This window comes from Lissotriton vulgaris, chromosome 1_1, assembly GCF_964263255.1.
Source record: "Lissotriton vulgaris chromosome 1_1, aLisVul1.2, whole genome shotgun sequence".
In the NCBI taxonomy this organism is placed as follows: domain Eukaryota; kingdom Metazoa; phylum Chordata; class Amphibia; order Caudata; family Salamandridae; genus Lissotriton; species Lissotriton vulgaris.
The window spans coordinates 1,534,960,870-1,534,978,133 of NC_141685.1; the positions used below are offsets into that span (position 1 = coordinate 1,534,960,870).

General features: G+C 45.1%; 1 long non-coding RNA gene across 2 annotated transcripts in view; it reads left to right on the top strand.

The window, feature by feature from the left end:
- Window positions 1-4,303: 4,303 nt before the first annotated feature.
- Window positions 4,304-17,264, top strand: part of LOC147750782 (uncharacterized) — a 248,054-nt gene continuing 235,093 nt past the window's right edge. For both annotated transcript variants that reach the window (XR_015299859.1, XR_015299861.1), the window contains exon 1: window positions 4,304-4,632. This is a non-coding gene — a long non-coding RNA (uncharacterized LOC147750782). The remainder of the gene's footprint in view (window positions 4,633-17,264) is intronic.

Here is a 17,264-nt window from a genome sequence, read left to right on the forward strand (position 1 = left end):
GCTGGGGTGCCAAATTGTGCAGAGCGCAACAAATTCCAATGACATATTAAAAATCACTGTCGGAGGGCCACAGAGAGGGCTAACTTTAGACATCTTTAGCATGTATGCCAGGGGTACTAAGGGGGATCCTTGTCCCCCATGGTCGCAAACCTCGAGGGCTTACTCGGACAGCGTCCTACTAGTACATATGTTCTGGTTTAGGGGGACTTTAACTGCACCTATGAACCCCTTGACTCGGACGTCATTCTGGACATTGCCGCTGAGGACTCTAGAAGAGGTATTCCCTCCTTAACAATTGACCCGATAAGGAAGTGGTCCCAACAGGCCATTCAGTTGAATTCTTTGTCACTCGAATTTGGGCTGAGGGCTGCAAATGGTAGAACTACCTCGGACATAAAGGGAGCCCACACTTTTAACATGGTGAATTGCACCTCTAGGATAGACTATATCCTTCTTGATCTTAAGCTTTGGACATTCATGGACGACATGGAAGTATTGCCCTCAGCAGACAGTGACCCTAATCAGTTATCCCTGGCCTTATACCATCTGTGGCCAGGGGCGTCTGGCTTGACCTTGCCCATTAAAACATCCAATGCTAGGGAAGTTCATCCCTCCAATTGTGGGAGATGGCTAAAATGGTGTAGGGTCGAACTAGATGAGGAGAAACTCTGGGGGCACGGCTGGGGACGGCACAGGCCAGGATGGAATCTCCCTCCCTGACAACAAATGAAGTGACAGCTTTTTTCTGTGAGACTGTCAAGGAATTGGGAAATTTGTTTGTAGTCCCAAATAGGGATCCTACTGTGGTGGAGAGCCGGAGAAGTAAGAATACTCCAGGCTGGTTTACTAAAAAATGCAGGGGGAAGAAATCTGTGCTAATAGCTGCTATTAAAAGCAAATCCCCGGCTAGGACTAGGGTAGCGAGGAAAGATTACAAACAAACTATCAATGAGGCAAAGAAAAAATGGGATGACCGGTTTTGGTCTGACCTAAAGGTGGCCAGTGCAGGGAGAGATTCCAGAGCATTCTGGAACCTAGGGAGGACCAGGGATAGGCCAGATAACACCCTCATTACGTGTAATATCCCGGGCCAACGCTGGCTTAACCACTTTTCCTCCCTATACAAAGTTACAACGGAAGATAGCCAGGTGCAGCGCTTGCCTCATATTATCCCAATCACCCGACTAGGGGAATCAATAGGGCACCCTTTCACACTCAAGGAAGTTGAGAATGTTATAAGATCCTTGGTGCCTCTTTAAGCAGCTCGGCCTGATGGGATCCCAACCGACCTGCTACGTGCTAGCCCGATTGAGTGGGGGAGAATAATAACATCACATTCCTAATGCTGTTAACAATGGTGCACCAGTCCCTGATTCATGGAAGGGGGCGGAGGTCGTCCCTATCTTCAAGAAGGGCTGTCGGGACGACCCCGTGAACTATCGCCCGATAAGTCTCATTGACTGTTCGCAGAAGGTCGCAGGGAAAGTGGTTTTGGGGAGGGTGCTTCAGTGGGTAGACGAAAACAACATCTTATCTGACTATCAAGCCGGATTTAGATCAGGCACAGGGACCATTGACCAGACCTTCAGATTGATGCTTCTTTATTGGAAGGTGGTGGTGCTGGGCAAGGGCAGTCTCTATCTAGCCTTTTTAGACTTGAAGACTGCCTTTGACCTAGTACCCCGGGAGGGGTTGTGGGGGGTTCTGACCAAAATGGGGATGCCTCTGTACATTTTGTCCCTGTTGGTGAGGTTAAATTCTGACAATTTTGCCCAGGTAGGGTGGGACACCCAGGGGCAAAAAACCAGCAGGATTCCAGGGAATAGGGGTGTCCTCCAGGGTTGTGTGCTCGCCCCCACTCTATTCTCCTGGACAGTTTTTATAACTTTTGTACCCAAAGGGGCCTGATAATTAATACAGGAAAAACTAAGTATCTGGTTCTGAACCCACCCAAACGATTAGGTCGCCCTCCATTATTAAACTCTGTCCCCCTAGAGAGGGTCTCGGAGTTTGACTATTTAGGTATTCGCCTCACTGATTCCATGCAGTGGAACGCGCACATTCATAAAATGCTTATCAACCACAAGAGAATAGTAGGGTCCCTTCTTAAAGAGCAGCGCTCTTCTACAACCAAACCTATCGCACCGGTTGTTGAAATCTATAAAGCTAGAGTGGTGAGCGCGGCCCTGTATGGGGCAGAACTTTGGGGCAGAAGCAATACGGTATTGTTAGCCAGATCCGAGAGCAAATTCTTGAAGGATCTTATGGCTCTCCCAATGAGTACTCCTTCCTTACCATTGCTTTTAGACATAAGGTGTCGCTGGATTAAAGATCAGGCCCAAATTCGCCCCTTGCTCCTCTGGGCACGGCTGTGGCGTGTCCCAGAATTGGCCTCTTACACGGAAGGTCTTTTGGAGGTAATGTCAATGCATGGATGTCACAAATTAAGTGGTTAAAAGATGTTAAATCCTTACTATGCGAGTTGGGCCTCGGAGACGCTTGGGATTCTAGAACTGCTCCCCCGAAGGCCACTCTTAAGAAATTATATTGGAACTGGATAACCAGTAGTAACAATTCTAATTCGAAGCAAGGCAGAACCACTACTGAGTTTCTGAGTATTAAGGATGTGCCCGTCTATAAACCATACCTTGACATTATTACCAATACAAATGACCGGGTGCTGTACTTTAAATTCAGAGTGGGCACCCTTCCAGTAAATGAATTGACTGCGCGTTGGAAGGCATCGTCCACGACCTCACCTTATTGCCCAGTTTGCCCAATACAAGTTGAGTCTGTTGCCCATCTGATGTTTGAATGCCCGGCATACGAAGTGCCAAGACATTGTTGGTTGAAACCCATTTACCGAGAATTAGGCACTCAGCACCATATTGTGGCCCTACGTATTCTGAAGTCGGATATTCGGACTCTGTTTTTATGTGGTGTTTCTAAATTTTTCAGTTGGGCATGGTCCATCCACAGCAAAAGGCTTTTGTTATCTATTTAAATGGCTGTTTAGGTCGAGCTCTCTCGACCTATTGTCACTGAGTTAGCTCGGAATGGAGACAGGACCGGGCACGAGCAGATTCGGCTATGTGGACACGCACAGCAAGTCAGCCTCTCAATCACCCACGCAAAACACAAGAGCGCACAGACACCCCCCCTCCCCCTACAACCAAGCCCCACACCGCACACACCGACACGTGCACACACACATTCCCTCCCCCCCACCCCCTCCTCTGACCGTGTTCTTTCCGTGTGTCCCTCTCCCTCAGCAGCAGGACAGTCTCAGCATCGGCATCAGGCTCCATGTCTTCTCCGGCGATCCTCCTCAGCTTGCGTACACGCTCACGGCGACGGCGTCTCGTGCGCTTTCACCTCGTGCACTACTCATGCCTGAACCTGGGGAACGGGATCGTTTTTGCGTGTCTCGCGCTGGTGGGCATGCAGCAGTTCGCCGGCGGAGGCTTAGTTGTTCGCCCAACAGCTGCTATACACCATGCAGGTTTTTATAAAAACACTTTCACACATGTTTAAATTATTTTTTGTTTTATTTACCGTTCCAAATGCCGTCTGTCGTCTTCGAACAGTTAAAAACAAAAATATGCACGTCATTTAGGGCACCATCGGGTCATGGTCTGTAGCCGTACATTCGTGTGAATGCATGACTGTGCTTTTTTTATTACGGAATGAAGATAGCACGATTGGCACTGCTACAATTTACATAAATTAGTTTTGCACAAGGAAAGGTAAGACGAGCGAAGTGAACCGACAGGAGTCAGCGCGTCACCTGTCTGCTGCTTGGGAGTTTCATCGCTGCTCTCGGGGACAGCAGACTTCACTGCCTGCTGCGCGCCTTCCGCCTCGGAAGGACGGGTTTTTAGAGTCAACAGATACCTGTGTGTGTTTAAACTCTGCAACAAACTGCCCGGAAGCCAGTAGCTGTGTGTTTTTAGATTTGATGAGTAATGGCGCTTGTTTGCTCTGCTCAGCCCTGCACTGATGTACTGGCACACGGCTGCAGCACTAGTGAACCAGCACGAGGCACACGTGCTAATCTACAGCAGCACATCACAGGCTGACCATAAAGGTGCACTTGAGGGACCACACATCACCGCAGGAGTAAGGGCAGTGCATCGGACCCTGTGAAATATTTTCACGGAGGTGTTCCCTGGTGCGTCACCCTTCCAAAGTCCAATCTCTGGCAGCAGACAGGACAACAGCTCCTCTTGACAGCTCTAACCGGGAGGAGGGCAGTTTCGTCCTCGGGAAGGGCAGGGTAGATCCCTGGGAGGGAGAGAGAGAGGCACGTCCGTCCTACCTGTGCGAGTTTGTCTTGCTGGGTGTTCCCTGCTCTCCTCCCCCCGGTGGGCCAGCCCAACGCGTTTCACCTGCACCCGTCAGTATAGAGCCACTGCCGCCATGCGCCCCATACCGCAGCATGCCCTGCTAGAGCAGCAGGCCCGGAGCACCCCAGGTCCGTCCCAGCACCCGACGCCATGAAGAAGACACACTCCAAATCAGGCACCCTGACCCGGCTCTTTGGAAAGAAGCAGGCCAACGACAACCTCTTTACCCCAAATCCACCCTGGATCCTACCACAGACTTCCAGCAAAGGAGACAAAAACACCCACGGTCAGTATAGCATTTATCATAAATCCCTCCTTCCTTACTTTTTTTTTAAATAACATGTTCCTGTTTGCTTTTCAACCCTTGTGGAATTCTCAGTGGTGTCATTTAGTGTGTTTTGGTATTTAATGATTGTCTTTTGCCTAATTGTGTTTGTTGGCCTCGGTCGTCTCCGAACTCTCAATGTTTCTAGGTCTGTGCGCAAGCAGCTAGTTAATCCAGGCGAGCTTGTTTTTTTTTGGATCCATTTCACGGCGAGCAACTAAATCAAACAAGCATTTTTTTTAGCTAGTTCTTGTTAATTTCTGCTGCTTGTACAGGGAAGCTTGCTCGGTGGTGACGTGCTGTCTAATCTGTGTCTCTTGTTGACATTGATTAAAATATTTTTACAAAGCAAAAGCCAGAACGTTTGACGTTGTCAATACTTGCTTAACGTGTGGGTCTGAGACTGTATTTGTGGCCTTCTGGCTTCCTCCGTTCTTGCCTAAGGGTGGTGCTTTACGTGCCAACTTAGATTTACCTTGTTTAAATGTGTAATCTCTTCAAAAGAAGACCTTCCCACTGTCCTATATGTTGAAAAAAGCAAAAACTTCAGTCCTGTAACACCTGGCCTCAAAACGTATCCTTTAATTCCAACTCTAGAGTTTTCATTCCTTTCTGAATTTCCCATTCTCTGTGTGCCAGGGGATTTGGATTCAGATCAATATGGATGAGAGAGACGATTGTGAGACAATATGGCATCATCAATGGAAACAAGGGTGAGACAGGAATGAGAGTGAGATATAAGGATGTTCCTATAGCGGCCCAGCATGCAGCAAGGTACCATCAAAAGGGCACATTTTTAATCAGGGTGTTTACATTCCGGGGGAGGGGATTTGGTGTGGGGGCAGGGTACCCCATCCAAATTCCTTCGGTATAACCGGAAGAAATTTCAGCGGGCAAAGCATGTCATAAAAAGGAAAATGTGCGGTTTTACCAGTCAGTTAGAATGAAACAGCACAGTACTTCTATTATAACCTGGAAAACTAGCTTGGAATTGTCAGTGGTATTACTGTAAACATTCAATAACTGTATTTCACCTGGGACGTTTTACCAGCTAAAAAAATTCAGCCATCTAGAAATGAGGGATAAGGTGTTAATGGCCAGCTAATTAAAGATGGTCAATGGACACTTAACTAAAAGACTGATGTAATCTAAGGCAGAACAGCATTTTGCAGTGTTGTTTTTGTCAGGACTCTATTATGTCTTTTAGTGCTGCATGCATTGTAGGCCCGGTTTAATACAACTAGTGTTGACTTAAGAATGTACAATCATATGCTGTGCATCTGAGGTGCAAGTAAAAGACCTTGAAGCAGAAGAGCGGGTCAACTTGACATTTTTTGGGCGAGCCTTCGTGATGCAAAGGGTCGGAGGTGTTAGTAAGCATTAGCAGAAGCATGCAATAAAGCCACATTTGAAAGGTGGCAGCTGCCAAACTGAACTCGGACTTCCTGTCCTTACAGTTTAGTGGGTTACCACCTGTTGCACAGAACTCGCAGGGCACGCGTGTTTATCAGAGGGGCTGGACACGTTTCATCATTCCAATGTCGCTGAAAGCAGTTTCGTTGATTTGCACAGTGCTAGCACCTGTTGTCTGTGTCTGGCGTGAGAAAGCGCTATAAAAGGGTGTTATGAATTGTAAAGTGCTTGTTACGGTAACTATTAACCCTACAACGGTCTGCTTTGAACCAGACTGCAAATTCCTCGCCAGCACAGCCCCGGCGGAAGCCTTACACAGTGCCCGTGCGTTAATACCCGCAACATACACGGTACAACACCCTGATATCTGCAAATAGAAACACAATAAAAGTCTGACCTTGTTCTTATCCTTGGGTCCGGGGACCCCTTCAGGTTCGCAAAGCCTTCTCAGGGGGGGTCACTCACTGCTTGGAAAATTAAATAATATTTTTTGTTATTTTCACTTGATATAGCGCAATGACTCATATCGGCTGGTGTATCTGGGCGCTTAGACAACATAGCACAACCACAACTAAAATAACCAGGCCTTCAAGAGTTTTTTAAACTAAACAAAATCTGGACAACTGCAGAGATGGGACGGAAGATGATTCCAAGCCGAGGGGCGGTGAAGAGTGAGATCTACCTCCGACTCTAGAAGAGCGGAGGGGGGAACGGTCAGTCGCGCTTTATGGCTAGACCGAAGAGTTCTGGAAGAGCAGGAATGACGTAATTTATCCTCTATGCACGTGGGGGCTCTGCCCATCAAAGACTTGAGGCAGCAGACCTTAAAAACAGGGCAATTCCTGACCGAAGCCAATGTCGGGTTCTCAGAGTAGGAGCCGGGCGGTTACTTACCTAGCGTGCAGCATCGCTTTGCACCAGCTGAAGCCTGGACAGTGAGGGGTCATTGGCGGCCATAAGCATTGGCATTGTCAAGGTGACTAATGACAAGGGCTTGTTTAACATCCTGGCAAATTGGCAATGACCCACAACTGGGGAGGACTGACCCAAGAAACAAAAGAAACAGAAACAGAAACGTACAATCAGGTAAGTGATGAGCCAGCACTGCAGGTTCCAGCTCTGTTGCCCTAAACACAGCTCTCCCAACACAGTGAGCGTCCTGGGGCCTTTTCGACATTCACTAGGCACTGGTGCACAACAAACAGCGCAAGTGCTCGTTTGCACAGCTGTCTTTTGGTGAAATACAGAAATTCTTAGCGCTTACTCTATTCCATATTGCACAGATGTGTTTTTCACCGTTTCAAAAATGAGGTAAATAGTTTGCGAAACATTTTCATAGTTTGATTGCAAATGATTTTATGTTAAATAGTTTGGTTTTAACAAAGGAAAATATATCATTAGTGAATATCCACTAGTAAAGAAATTAAGCAAACTAATTTTACAGTATTTATGAGGCCTTAAGAGTTTATGCTTTAATGTAATTCATAATCAACGTAGTTTCCTTTTTCATGTTTTAAAAATGAATAAACTATACATTTTCTGTTATTTTTAATAGGAACACACAAAACATCGAATCTATTCATTTTCTCAATTTGCCCTTGTGCAAAACAAATTTATGTAAAGTGTAGCAGTGCCAATCGTGCTATCTTCATTCCGTAATAAAAAAATGCACCAAATCTGTTTTCGTACCTGTATGAAATGTATATAAGATGGCTACTTGATGGATGATGTGAGTGCTGCCCATTACAAAGCCCCAATAACGTATTAAATATGTTGCACAACCCCCACCTTCTTTTAGTTCTCACAACCCTTTCGTCCCTTTTCTCCTCATTAGTAATACAGATATTTCCAGAATTTCTCCTAATTTAAACACTGCAAATAACTCCACATTAATACTTTTTAAGTTATTATTGCGTTCAAAGCTGCTGTAAGAACTTCCTGTTACAGGCAGCACTGATCTGCATGTGAGTTGAGACAAGACCCAAATTACGGGACACCCCATATTCAAACACACTCAAGACAGGCAGGGATGGACCTGAGACACTCAGTAGTTGGGTCTGATAAACCAACCATCAGACCGTATTATTACATTATTTGCAGTAGTCAATAGGCTAGGCCCAACCCCCACTTACCTGTGACCAGCCCACCGACCAGTCCAGCCCTTTCAGACCCGGCTCTTTGGCCTCGAGGCTCACACCTACCTTCAGTGTGTGAAGAGGTTTTGGTGCCAAGTCTGGGATGTACAAGATGCCACTGATTATGATTGATTTATAATTCAGCCTCAATGCTGCATGAATGTAGCACCCTCTGTTCGGCCTCACCCAGTCCTCTGTCTATGTAGCAGCCTCCGTCATGTGTTCTTTAAGCAGCTTGAGTTAGGAGTACACATAGCAGCTTGAGTCATATATGCACATAGCAGTGTAAGTCATGTGTGCACATAGTAGGTCCAGATATAATTGCGGTACATTGGGTATGCATGTAACAGCCTCACTCATGTATGCATTTAGCATTGGGAGTCATGATTGCAATCAGAAGCATCAGCCTTCTATATATGTTACTTCTTCAGTTATGTACCCACGTAGCAGCCAGCCTCATTGCTCTATGCATGTTATAGCCTCTGCCACGCGTGGTTGTAGAAGCCTAAATCATATGTATGCATGTGTAGGTGCTTATATAGCACAAACCTAGCAGTGAAGAAACGGAGCACTCTATAAATACCATTATGTGAAGGGTCTGGAGATGATGTACATCAAGTGTGGATGACACAAATACATTGTAACACATTTTAGGTACAGGAAGATTAAGTGATTTGCCAACAACCATATGATTTTGAGTCTAGCACTGAGGCTGGGATTCAAACTGGAGGTTCCAGACCCAAAAGGCAGACATTTGCATTCCTAGGACACATCCCCTCATATATGCATGTCTGCATCTCCTTTCATGTATGCATGTAGGCGCTCCTGTCGTGTGTGCATGAAGTAGTGTTAGTAGTGTGTACATGCGTTACCCTCTGTTGTCTCTGCATGTTTGTATATAAGGACAAAGGCCAGTGAATACTGAAGTACTGGGGACACCTATTCTACTCTGCAAAACTGCACTCCATGGCACTGCATTCTACTCTTTACCACTCCACTCTATACCACTTCACTCTACTTCTACTATATGCCACTACACTTCATACTACACCACTCTAAGCCACTCTTTTACAATCCAGACCACTCTACTCCACTGCAAAATAAGCAGCGCCACTCTATGCCACTATACTCTACACAACTTTTATCTACACCACAGTGCTCTACATCACTTAATATACACATAATTCCACTGCACACCATACCCCATATTTACACTACACAAATCCACTCCACGCAATTCCATGCCACACAATTACACAACTAACAATTCCAATCCCACCCACATAATTTCACTCAAACCATATACATCCACTCCATAACACAAGTGTCAAAGACATTGCCATTTACAACACCAATATCTCTAACTCAAAAAAATGCGAGACCTATTGCATTTCTAATGCTTGTTTTAAACTGGATTTTAACGCCTGTTTTTACTGAAGTATCAATGTTTTAACAGGGTACTGCAAAAAATGTATTTTAATTGTATTGTAATTTGCTATAAGATATGTTTTTATCGAATACCGCCTTATTCATTCATTCATTCATTCATTCAATTAATAAAATGACACCAAAACAAAATAAAATCAATCAGCAGAATTAGAGCCACACATTTTAAATGTTTGAGCATAAATAGCACAAGGGGAAGAAAGGGTTAACTGTGTGTATCTTGGTTATTCCAGTAAGGCACTCAGTTGTTGGGTGAATGGCAGTAAAGTGAATGATTTTAATGGGCTGTATTATTTGATCTTGACATAGCAATTTTACAGAGTTGTGCCAACGCCTAATTGACAGCAATCTCACTACACCTTATTCATTTATTTAATTAGTTTTTTAAAGTGCTGGCTAGACCTGAAGGTATCAGAGCGCTTTACATAAGGATAGGCGAGCTACAAAGTTAAAGAAAGTGTTGCACAACAACATCAGTTACAATAACATAGCAATAAATATAGACATGTCCAAAGGAGTATATAAGGTGGGGGGAAAGGAAAAAGGGGAGGAATGAGGCTCGGCCCAGGTAGAACCGGCAGGGATGGAGGTGCTCCAAGGGGACCAAAAGACAAAATGTAAACTCGAAAAGGGGGATCAATAGTAATAACATCACGAGGTGAGGTGACTGAAAAGGAAAGGAGGGAGACCAAAGGTTTACTAAAAAATGCAGGGGGAAGAAATCTGTGCTAATAGCTGCTATTAAAAGCAAATCCCCGGCTAGGACTAGGGTAGCGAGGAAAGATTACAAACAGACTATCAATGAGGCAAAGAAAGAATGAGATGACCGGTTTTGGTCTGACCTAAAGGTGGCCAGTGCAGGGAGAGATTCCAGAGCATTCTGGAACCTAGGGAGGACCAGGGATAGGCCAGATAACACCCTCATTACGTGTAATATCCCGGGCCAACGCTGGCTTAACCACTTTTCCTCCCTATACAAAGTTACAACGGAAGATAGCCAGGTGCAGCGCTTGCCTCATATTATCCCAATCACCCGACTAGGGGAATCAATAGGGCACCCTTTCACACTCAAGGAAGTTGAGAATGTTATAAGATCCTTGGTGCCTCTTTAAGCAGCTCGGCCTGATGGGATCCCGGCCGACCTGCTACGTGCTAACCTGATTGAGTGGGGGAGAATAATAACATCACATTCCTAATGCTGTTAACAATGGTGCACCAGTCCCTGATTCATGGAAGGGGGCGGAGGTCGTCCCTATCTTCAAGAAGGGCTGTCGGGACGACCCCGCGAACTATCGCCCGATAAGTCTCATTGACTGTTCGCAGAAGGTCGCAGGGAAAGTGGTTTTGGGGAGGGTGCTTCAGTGGGTAGACGAAAACAACATCTTATCTGACTATCAAGCCGGATTTAGATCAGGCACAGGGACCATTGAGCAGGCCTTCAGATTGATGCTTCTTTATTGGAAGGTGGTGGTGCTGGGCAAGGGCAGTCTCTATCTAGCCTTTTTAGACTTGAAGACTGCCTTTGACCTAGTACCCCGGGAGGGGTTGTGGGGGGTTCTGACCTAAATGGGGATGCCTCTGTACATTTTGTCCCTGTTGGTGAGGTTAAATTCTGACAATTTTGCCCAGGTAGGGTGGGACACCCAGGGGCAAAAAACCAGCAGGATTCCAGGGAATAGGGGTGTCCTCCAGGGTTGTGTGCTCGCCCCGACTCTATTCTCCTGGACAGTTTTTATATCTTTTGCACCCAAAGGGGCCAGATAATTAATACAGGAAAAACTAAGTATCTGGTTCTGAACCCACCCAAATGATTAGGTCGCCCTCCATTATTAAACTCTGTCCCCCTATAGAGGGTCTCGGAGTTTGACTATTTAGGTATTCGCCTCACTGATTCCATGCAGTGGAACGCGCACATTCATAAAATGCTTATCAACCACAAGAGAATAGTAGGGTCCCTTCTTAAAGTACAGCGCTCTTCTACAACCAAATCTATCGCACCGGTTGTTGAAATCTATAAAGCTAGAGTGGTGAGCGCGGCCCTGTATGGGGCAGAACTTTGGGGCAGAAGCAATACGGTATTGTTAGCCAGATCCGAGAGCAAATTCTTGAAGGATCTTATGGCTCTCCCAATGAGTACTCCTTCCTTACCATTGCTTTTAGACATAAGGTGTCGCTGGATTAAAGATCAGGCCCAAATTCGCCCCTTGCTCCTCTGGGCACGGCTGTGGCGTGTCCCAGAATTGGCCTCTTACACGGAAGGTCTTTTGGAGGTAATGTCAATGCATGGATGTCACAAATTAAGTGGTTAAAAGATGTTAAATCCTTACTATGTGAGTTGGGCCTCGAAGACGCTTGGGATTCTAGAACTGCTCCCCCGAAGGCCACTCTTAAGAAATTATATTGGAACTGGATAACCAGTAGTAACAATTCTAATTCGAAGCAAGGCAGAACCACTACTGAGTTTCTGAGGATTAAGGATGTGCCCGTCTATGAACCATACCTTGACATTATTACCAATACAAATGACCGGGTGCTGTACTTTAAATTCAGTGTGGGCACCCTTCCAGTAAATGAATTGACTGCGCGTTGGAAGGCATCGTCCACGACCTCACCTTATTGCTCAGTTTGCCCAATACGAGTTGAGTCTGTTGCCCATCTGATGTTTGAATGCCCGGCATAAGAAGTGCCAAGACATTGTTGGTTGAAACCCATTTACCGAGAATTAGGCACTCAGCACCATATTGTGGCCCTACGTATTCTGAAGTCGGATATTCGGACTCTGTTTTTATGTGGTGTTTCTAAATTTTTCAGTTGGGCATGGTCCATCCAAAGCAAAAGGCTTTTGTTATCTATTTAAATGGCTGTTTTTAAACTGGATTTTAACGCCTGTTTTTACTGAAGTATCAATGTTTTAACAGGGTACTGCAAAAAATGTATTTTAATTGTATTGTAATTTGCTATAAGATATGTTTTTATCGAATAACGCCTTTTTCATTCATTCATTCATTCATTCAATTAATAAAATGACACCAAAACAAAATAAAATCAATCAGCAGAATTAGAGGCACACATTTTAAATGTTTGAGCATAAATAGCACAAGAGGAAGAAAGGGTTAACTGTGTGTATCTTGGTTATTCCAGTAAGGCACTCAGTTGTTGGGTGAATGGCAGTAAAGTGAATGATTTTAATGGGCTGTATTATTTGATCTTGACATAGCAATTATACAGAGTTGTGCCAACGCCTAATTGACAGCAATCTCACTACACCTTATTCATTTATTTAATTAGTTTTTTAAAGTGCTGGCTAGACCTGAAGGTATCAGAGCGCTTTACATAAGGATAGGCGAGTTACAAAGTTAAAGACAGTGTTGCACAACAACATCAGTTACAATAAAATAGCAATAAATATAGACATGTCCAAAGGAGTATATAAGGTGGGGGGAAAGGAAAAAGGGGAGGAATGAGGCTCGGCCCAGGTAGAACCAGCAGGGATGGAGGTGCTCCAAGGGGACCAAAAGACAAAATGTAAACTCGAAAAGGGGGATCAATAGTAATAACATCACGAGGTGAGGTGACTGAAAAGGAAAGGAGGGAGACCAAAGGGGGGGGTGCGGACAGGGTAAAGATATTGTCAGGCGACAAAGGGCGTAGTCCAGCAGAAAGTGAAGCAGACGAATTATCCTAGATTAATGACTCAGGAAACGGGCACCGTTTACAAAGTCACAAAATGGCGGGGCCACGCAAGAAATCCAATCGGCAAAATAACAAGAGCGCTGGAACTACGGAGTAGAGTAGGGGGGCAGTCACAGGAGCAAGGAGGTAAAGGGAATTGTGGGATCGCCGAAACACGAATGGGACATTTAGATGGGCAAACGCACTGGGTTTCTGGGACAGCAGAGTCGTTGAGGATGTTGAAACACAGTCTGTCCGAATGCACAGGCGCTTGGGAGCTTGCCCATGAAATGGAGCTTTGGGTCAGCACCAGTGTACGGAAGAAGGTATCTAGGGGATGAATAAGAGAGTGGCGGGGTCACCACCAGAAGAAAGGTGGGAAATAAAACATGGAGTTCTCTCATGGCCCCCAAAATAGTTCTCTGAGGAAGGGTTGCCAATCCTAACCTGACCAAAGGATGGGCCCTCTGACTAAAAGTCATCAGGCAAGTTCAAACCCAAATATTATGAGTGTTTTAGAAATGGGCATTTGAAGAGAGATGCTGTTAGGAAAATGAGGGGTTTTGGTTGTCAGAGTAGGCATCTTGTTAAGCAGGAAGGACCACTCTAGTCAGGGTAAGATGAATACACACTAAAAGATAATCTGTGCTCACCCTCTGGTATCTTGGCACGGAGCAGTCAGGCTTATCGAAAGACGCAATGTGTCAAGCGTTTGTGCAACACACACACACAGTAATATAATGAAAACACCAAACAGGGTCAGAAACTTAGACAATAAGTTTATAAGTAAAACAAAACTGAAATTACAAAAATCCAATAAGTGGAACAAGAGTTAAGAATTTTAAAGATTAAATCAAATGAAAGTACTTACAGGCAGATACATCAAAGAAAATACCGGGAACAAACGGGCAGATTCTCAGAATCTGGCCGTTTGCTCCCGGTATTTTTGCATTTGGGATGCATCATCCCAAATGCAGAAATCGCAATTTAAGGAATCTCTAAATAGCGATTCCTTAAATTGCTCTTGGATTTAAAGAATCCCAAAATGCGATTCCTTAAATGCAATGCATGAAACCCAAAAAGATAGCGATTTCGCTAATAGGGGAGCAAATTACCATGAAGGTGAACTTCGTGGTAATTTGCTAAAACTTTGAAAAATGCACTTTTGTGCATTTTTCAAAGTTACATGTTGCGCACACACATGCCCTTAGGGCATGTGTGTGTGTAACATTTGGGCACAGGTCCATTTCAGGGGTGCAACAGGATGTCCTTTGGACACCCTGGCACCCTTGAAATAGCGGAACATTAGCGATTCGGTAATAGCTAATCGCTAATAGGGAATGGCTTTCCCATTCATTCCTATGGGCCTTTCCTTATTAGCGATTAGCTATTACCGAAGCCATTCCTTATTAGCAATTAGCTATTACCGAATCGCAAATAAGGAATCTGTAGGAATCGCTAATAACATTGCGATTCCTACATGCATCCCGTTTTGCGAGTCTTTAATAGCAATTCCTTAAAATTCGCTATTAAGGACTCACAAAACATAACTTTGATGCATCTGCCAGTTAGATTCATAAATCTCCAACCGAGGACAACTGGCCATGCTACACTGGGGCAGTTGCAAAGTTCAAGTTGTGATGGAGGGCAGGCCGGCTACAAGACTCACGCAGGCCCCACTAAAAATGGACCTTGAATGGCAGGAAGCACTGAGGTTCAAGACTGGATGCGAGGAGCAGAGGCGGCAATGCATTTCGTCGATCTCATGGATGCAGGGGATCTGTTGATTATGATTTGTGCATTCAATGAAGGCTTTGTCAACAAACACTTTTACGAAGAAGGCAATGCGTTGTTGAGCCGTGCTGTCCGTCATTGTCGTGCAAGTGCATCGAAAGTGATGTAGTTGAGCGGCAGCTGCAGCAGCTGCGGCAGCTGAGTCAGTGTCGAAGGGTGATGCATCTGTTTCAATAGGTGTAAAGTCATCGATGCATCAGTTTTGATGGATCAGCACAGCAGAAATCACCTTTCAAGGGTCCATGGCTGGATTAGCACCACTTGGCAGAGCAGGATTCACAGATGGCAGAGTCCAAGTGCTGTTGAAGGGTTGAAGGATGTTTTTGATGGCCCTGAGACAACACGGGGCAAGCCAGCAAGCCTTTGGAGTCACTCTGGGTTCAAGTGAGATTAATCCAATTCTTGTCCTCAGCTGAAGATGGATCAGCAGGCAGCAGGGGAGCACAGCAGAAAAGCAGAACAGCAGTTCTTTCAGAGCAGCAGTCACACAGAGTGGCAAGCGTCTTTACTCCTGGCAGAGTTCTTCATAGGTCCATTAGTGCAATGTCTTGATAGGGTCAGAGCCCCAGTACTTATACCCAGCTGTGCCTTTGATGTGAGGTTGACTTCAAAGAAATGTCTTTGAAGTACTCACAGGCCTTTCCTTCCCAGCCCCGGCACCTGACTATCAGTAAGGGGTAAGCAGCCCTTTGTGTGGGAAACAAGACACTGCCTATTCAGGAATAAGTGTCAACTCCCCTCTCTCTTCCTTCCCAGGGAGAGATATCACATTGAATATAAATGCAGCTGAATTCTCTGTCACACCTACCCTTCCTGTGTTTGTTGCTGAGTAGAGGTAATGCACAAAGTGTAGCTGTCACCCACCCCAGATGTGTATTGGAGACAGGCTGCTGGCACACAGAGCAGTCGATCAGAGAAATGCACACTTTCTACATGTGGCTTTTCTAAAATAGTAAAGTTATATCCAACTTTACCACTAAAGAGGATGTTTTATTACCATTACAAAGATATAAAACATGATGCAGCTACTCCTTTCTGATCAGGAATTACAGCTTAAAATTGTATTAAGGAATTCCCAGTGTTTTCCGGTGAGAGGAGTAGCCCTCACAGTAGTAAAAAATGAATTTGGATGTTTTTCACCACTAGGACCTGCACAACTTACCAGTATATATCATTCCTTTTATTTACACAACCTCCTACCCTATGGGCTTCCCAGAACTTTCCTTAGGGGTTACGTGCAATTCATGGGGGTGTAATGCTTGGCAAGTAGTCTTAAATATCAAGTCGAAGTGGCAGTAAAATGCAAACACAGGTCCTGCAATGGCAGGCATGAGACAGGTTTGACTTGTGTGAGTGGTATATTCAGTGCTGCAGGACCAGTAGTAGCATCTAGGTTACAGGTTTTGGGTTAATGGTATTCCTCTTTACAACAGATTTACAAGAAAACTAAAGATGGCATTTATGTATGCACCAATGTTACCATGTTTAGGGGAGAAGCACATGCACATTAGCACTGATCAGCAGTGGTGAAGTGCTCAGAGCCATAGCCCAACAAAAAGAATCCTGAAAAAGAGGAGGTAAGCTGGCAAATTGTTTCAGGGAAAACTACCCTAAGGATACCAGATCTAACATATGCCCCCTCTACTGAAAGTGGGAAGATCTACCCACCATCTAGGGAGTTATACCACTCAGAGCAATTGTTGTGCTTGGACTTCTGACTTGGTGACCCAGATGTCTGCCTCCTCCTGCAAGCTTCCTGGGGTCAATAAGCTAGCTATCAACCATGTGCTGGTGCAGTATGAAGTATGTGCTATTTTAAAAATAAGTTGTTCAGCCCTGATTAATCTTCAACCTTGCTGCCTCTAGCAAAACCCTTCAGTGCCTTACTAGCATAATCTAAGAAACCCACCCATGTCTGTGTCACCAGATTGTGGCTGGCCCTGTACTGTTGCCTATTCTTTTCAGGGGTGAACCCAAACTTGCTGACTATGATGACCTTCATAGCAGTGTAGCATGTCTGGTCCTCTACTGTTGTGTAGTTTCTATTAATCCGTAGGATCTGTGCATTTTTGGGACAATATAAACTAGGTGCATGGTGCCAAGACTGATTCTGGACACCCCCTTAAGAAATGT